This window comes from Arachis hypogaea, chromosome 3 (assembly GCF_003086295.3).
Source record: "Arachis hypogaea cultivar Tifrunner chromosome 3, arahy.Tifrunner.gnm2.J5K5, whole genome shotgun sequence".
Lineage (NCBI taxonomy): Eukaryota > Viridiplantae > Streptophyta > Magnoliopsida > Fabales > Fabaceae > Arachis > Arachis hypogaea.
In genome coordinates this window covers 54,952,025-54,958,158 of record NC_092038.1, presented here as the reverse complement: position 1 = coordinate 54,958,158, position 6,134 = coordinate 54,952,025, and the positions used below count along the sequence as shown (strand labels likewise).

The 6,134-nt window shown below is 36.2% G+C and overlaps 2 non-coding genes across 2 annotated transcripts; both read left to right on the top strand.

Annotated features, from left to right (window-relative positions):
* Window positions 1-1,168: 1,168 nt before the first annotated feature.
* LOC112792860 (small nucleolar RNA R71) lies at window positions 1,169-1,275 on the top strand. The gene has a single exon (XR_003197581.1). It is a non-coding gene; the product is annotated as a small nucleolar RNA R71 (small nucleolar RNA).
* A 4,472-nt stretch (window positions 1,276-5,747) lies between these two features.
* LOC112792937 (small nucleolar RNA R71) lies at window positions 5,748-5,856 on the top strand. Its single transcript, XR_003197654.1, has one exon. It is a non-coding gene; the product is annotated as a small nucleolar RNA R71 (small nucleolar RNA).
* The last annotated feature ends 278 nt before the right edge of the window (window positions 5,857-6,134 follow it).

Below are 6,134 nucleotides of genomic sequence, written 5' to 3'. Positions count from 1 at the left end.
AGTATAAATAAGACTTTTTACTAGTGTATTAGTCGTCTTTTGACCACGTTACATCTTTGGTCTCAGTTTTGTATTATTCTTCATCTTAAGAGGATATTGATCACGTTTTAGGGGGCTGGCCATTCGGCCATGCCTGAACCTTTTACTTATGTATTTTCAACAGTGGAGTTTCTGCACACCATAGATTAAGGGTATGGAGCTTTGCTGTACCTCAAGTTTCAATACAATTACTATTACTTTCTATTCAATTCTCTTCTATTCTTATTCCAAGATATACGTTATACTTAACTTTGATGAATGTGATGATCTGTGACACTCATCATCATTCTCACCTATGAACGTACGTGACTGACAACCACTTCCGTTCTACTTTAGACCGGGCGCATATCTCTTAGATTCCCCAACAGAATCTTCGTGGTATAAGCTAGATAGATGGCGGCATTCATGAGGATCCGGAAAGTCTAAACCTTGTCTATGGTATTCCGAGTAGGATTCTGGGATTGAATGACTGTGACGAGCTTCAAACTCCTGAAGGCTGGGCGTGATGACAAGCGCAAAAGAATCAAGGGATTCTATTCTAACCTGATTGAGAACCGACAGATGATTAGCCGTGCTATGACAGAGCATAGGAACGTTTTCACTGAGAGGATGGGATGTAGCCACTAACAACGGTGATGCCCTACATACAGCTTGCCATGGAAAGGAGTAGGAAGGATTGGATGAATGTAAGAAGAAAGTAGAGATACGAGAGGAGCACAGCATCTCCACACGCTTATCTGAAATTCCCACTATTGATTTACATAAGTATTTCTATCCCTTTTTATTTTCCATTTATTATTAATTTTCGAAACACAAAACCAATTTAATCTGCCTAACTGAGATTTACAAGGTAACCATAGCTTGCTTCATACCAACAATCTCTGTGGGATCGACCCTTACTCACGTAAGGTATTACTTGGATGACCCAGTACACTTGCTAGTTAAGTTGAACGGAGTTGTATCCACACATAGCCAAGAGCCACAATAATGATTCCATACAACAACAAAGAATACTACAGTGATGTGATCACAATTTCGTCCACCAGAACCACCTACAGAATTATCTAAGCACATCTTGGACATTTCACCTAAGCCTTCATAAAAGAAATCTAGTTGGGTCCATTTAGAGAACATGTCCGGAGGGCATTGCCTAGTCAGCAACTTGTACCTCTCCCAAGCTTCATAGAGGATCTCACCATCCTTTTGTCTGAAAGTTTGAACCTCCACCCTAAGGTTAGTCAGCTTCTTTGGTGGGAAAAATTTAGTAAGAAACCCAATGACAACCTTATCCCAACTATCCAAACTCTCCTTGGGTTGAGAATTTAGCCACAGCTTTATTCTGTCCTTCAAGGCAAATGGGAAGAGTATAAGTTTGTACACCTCAAGATTCACTCCATTAGTTTTCACAGTATCACAAATTTGCAGAAAATTAGAGATAAACTGATTGGGATCTTTCTGAGGGAGTCCATGATATTGACAGTTTTGTTGCACCAAAGTGACTAGTTGTGGCTTGAGTTCAAAGTTGTTTGCAGCAATAGGAGGCACCACAATGCTTTTTCCATAAAGATCTGCAGTAGGCGCAATGTATGAGCCAAGCACTCTTCTAGGTTGATCATTCCCAACTGGATTTACCACATTTGCATTAGCAGCATTATTATGATCCATAGTGGACTCTACAGCCTTGTAAAGTCTCGCTTATTGCAAACGCTACCTGAAAGTCTTTTCGGATTCAGGATCAAAGTCTAAAAGAGGTTCCTTATCTCTGTTCCTGCTCATAAATAAACAAAAAACAAGAAAAGATGGGAATCTCTATGTCAAAGTGCAGAGAATTCTCAGTGAGGTAACCTGTGAAAAATAATAAAATAAAACAACTAAATAATTAAAGCAAAAGGTTTGAAAATTATAGATAAAAATTAAAGTGAAAATTTCAAATTTTATATAAAAAAATGAACAAGAAAAATAAAATAAAAATAACCAGGTAGCACCAAACTTAATTTTAGAAATTAAGAAAAAAAATAAATACTGTAATATTTGAAAATTAGCTAGGGACAAATATAATTAAAGCTGAAGCAAAAACACCTATTGAAAAAAATAAAAAAAGCAAAATATTAAAAGAGAAATAAATAAAGAAAGAGAATGAAAATTTTCCTTTTTTTATTTTTTTATATATTAAAACTAAACAATAAAATAAAAGAAAAAGAAAGAAACAGGGGATGGGGAAAGCTAACAAAAAGAAAGAAACATAAAGGAAAAAAAAACGACGTAAAGAAAGAAAAGAAAAAAAAATGGAAAATAAAATAAAAACAAAACAAAGACAAAAAAAGGGGGAGGGGTTATGGACGAAAAGGAAATAAATAAAGAGAAAAAAAAGAAGATTAAAAATTAATAATACTAAAAAAATCATTTAAGGAAAAATTATTTAATCTAAGCAATCACACAATGAGTAGTTGTCAATCACAATCAATCCCCGGCAACGGTGTCAAAAATTTGGTACGGAATTTACAACCACAAACTAACCGGCAAGTGCATCGGGTCGTACCAAGTAGTACCTCAAGTGAATGATGGTCGATTCCACGAGGATTGATGGACTAAACAACAATGGTTAAGGGATTTACTTAGTTAGACAAATAGAAAATGGTGTTTGAGAGTTCAAAAAGCATTAAAAAGGAAACTCAAAATATCAGAAGACATGCAATAAATAAGTTGGGAATAAAATATGGAGAAAACAGTTAAGGCTTCAGAGTTATCTATTTTCCGGATTGACTTTTCTTATTAATTTATTTTAATCATGCAAGATTTAATTCCTGGCAAACTATATATGACTAAACCCTAATTCCTTAGACCTTTTTAGTCTCCTCTAAAATTCATCAACCGCCAATTCCTTGGTCAATTAATTCCAATAAGAGGGTGAAGTTCAATTTTAGTTATATGCCACAGAAATTCTAATTACCCAAATATAAAAGGATTATATGTCACGTATCCCGTTAAATCCAGATAATTAGAAATTTAGGAGAATATGTTTTCAAGCTGTTGTTCAAGTAAAGAGCTTTTCCAAGTTATACAAGAACTCAATTGGAAAGAGGGTCATACTTCCGTTCCACCCAATTTCATAAAATAACAAACGAAAACAATTCTTGAAATATAAACCAGTACATAAATTAAAATAGAGAAAACAAACAACAAAATCAATCCATACAATAGACAGAGTTCCTAACCTTAACAGTGGGGGTTTAGTTTCTCATGGAAAAGAGTGAAAACTAGGATTCTGGTAAACTGTAAATTTCGAATGAGGTGGAATAATCCCCAGAAAAAAAGTTTCTTCTTTTTATATCTAATATTAATTAATTTAAAATCTATTTTCTAAAATTGAAATAATATCTTTTCCTATTTTAAAATAAAATTTAAATTTAAATCAGAATTAATTAACAATTCGTGCGAGCCTTGTAAGCATGGGGACCACTTGGCTTCACTAGGATCCACGCCTAACTTGGGGAATAACTGCGCCATACTTGAGGGGTGTAGGGAGTTTTGGCATGTTGAACTCACATGGTGTGCCTTACTTGAATATTTGGGCGCCTAACTTGGAGAATGGAGTGCTACGTTGTGTGTTGTTGTTATGCTTGGCGCCTAACTTGAGAAATCTCAAGTTAGGCGCAGCCTTAGCAGCGTTGATGGAGAAGATGTATAGACTATTATATATCGTTGGAAAGATCTAAAAGTTAGATTTTCAACGCCACTGAAATCATGTCCATTGGACCTCTGTAACTTGAGATATTCAAGTTTGAGTGCAGAGAGATTAGGGTTGACAGCATCATTCGTCTTCTTCTCTTTCTCTGCGAAAACTCCATCGAATCCAGTCGAATGCTACCTAAAATAAACAGAATTGCACACGACTCAAAGTAACATCCATAGTGGCTAAAATATAATTAATTCTTGATTAAACTCAACAAATTAAATGCAAATTCACTAGGAAAAGATAGGAAAGATGCTCATGCATCAGCAGCAACATCCAATTACCTATTAATACTTGAGTATTCCAACTCAAGGGTTCCCTATTAATCAACTCCAAAGTCAAGTTGGGAGCTCTACTCCATTGATATGAATGCCATTTCCACAAACATATGAAGGGAGTAGAGAAATAATATGGTAATTAAAATTAAAATTAATAAAACTAAAATTGGAGATGGTAAGTAATTGAAAAGAATTCAACAAGTAATGGAATTAAAACTGAAATTGGTTCATTATATTAAGAAATGTAAAATTAAGAAAATCATAACATGAATCCAAGCAATTGAATGGAAAAGCACAAGAGTAAGGTAAGAGAAAGGCAAACTATAATGACGAAGACTTCCACCGAAGATAGTAGCAACTCTCTCTCAAGATCCAATCCAAGCAAAACTAAGAAAAATTATGAAAAGTTAAGAACCCTATGAGAGCAAGTGTTTTCTGTTTTAGAATTCTCTCCAAACTAAAACTAAAAAAATGAGAATAAAAAAGTGTGTCAAGTCTCAGCTACACCCCTGCATCTATTCTGGATTTCTGGGCCTGAAACTGGGTCAAACAGGGGCCCAGAAATTGCCCCCCCGGAAAATTCTGATATGCAGCACGTGACTGCGTTCCACACGTACGCGTGCTATACGCGTACGCGTCGCTGCATTTTCTCCTAACCACACATACGCGTGCTTCGCGCGTGCGCGTCATTGCTCGCCCATGAAATCTTTAATTTCTTGTCTTCCTTCCTCTTTTGCATGCTTCTTTTTCATCTTCTATGCCATTCCTGCCCTGTAATCTCTGAAAACACTAAACACATATATCACGATATCGAATGGGAATAAGAGAGAATTAAAAATAGTGAATTTAGGGCCAAAGAAGCATGTTATCAATCATAGCATCAATTTGGGAAGGCAAATGTATGAAAGGTTGATAAAATCCACTCTATTTAGCACAAGATAAACCATAAAATAGTGATTTATCAATTCACCTCAGTGTTACTTGGAAGAGTGTCAGGAGGGGTCTCAGGGATCCTCTTGCTCAGTTGACCAACTTGTACCTCCAAATTTCTAATGTAGAACCTTGTTTCATTCATGAAACTATGAGTGGTCTTAGAGAGGTTGAAAACCAGAGTAACTAAGTCAGAGAAACTCTGCATAGAGGTTTCCATATTCCCTTGAAAAGATGGGAATGGTGGTCTGTTGTTGAACCTATTCTAGTTCCTTCCACCATGATTGTTATTAAAACCTTGTTGAGGTTTCTGTTGATCCTTCCATGAAAGGTTAGGATGATTCCTCCATGAAGGGTTGTACGTGTTTCCATAAGATTCTCCCATGTAATTTACCTCCTCCATGGTGGGTTGATCAGGATCATAAGCATCTATATCAGGAGATACTTCTTGGTTACTGCCAGCTGCAGTTGGCATTCCAGTCAAATGCTGAGAGATCATGTTAACATGTTGGGTCAAGATCTTATTCTAAGCCAATATGCATTCAGAGTGTCAACTTCAAGAACTCCTTTCTTCTAAGAGATCCCATGGTTTATAGGATTCCTCTCAGAGGTGTACATGAATTGGTTGTTTGCAACCATCTCAATGAGTTCTCTTGCTTCTGCAGGTGTTTTCTTCAAGTGGAGTGATCCACCTGTAGAGCTGTCCAATGAGATTTTGTAAATCTCAGACAGGCCATCATAGAACATGCCTATGATAAACCATTCTGAGAGCATGTCAGGAGGACATCTCCTAATCAATTGCTTGTATCTTTCCCAAGCTTCATAGAGGGATTCATTTTCTTTTTGTATGAAGGTTTGAACTTCCACTCTAATTTTACTCATCCTTTGAGGGGGAAAGAATTTAGCCAAAAAAGTATTAACCAGCTTTTTCCAAGAGTCTAAGCTCTTTTCTGGTTGAGAATCCAACCATATTTTAGCTCTGTTTCTTACAGCAAAGGGAAAGAGCATAAGCTTGTAGACTTCAGGATTAACTCCATTGGTCTTAATAATATCACAGATCTACAAGAATTCAGCTAAGAACTGATGTGGATCTTCCATTGGAAGTCCATGGAACTAGCAGTTCTGTTGTAGAAGAGAGACTAACTGAGGCTTAA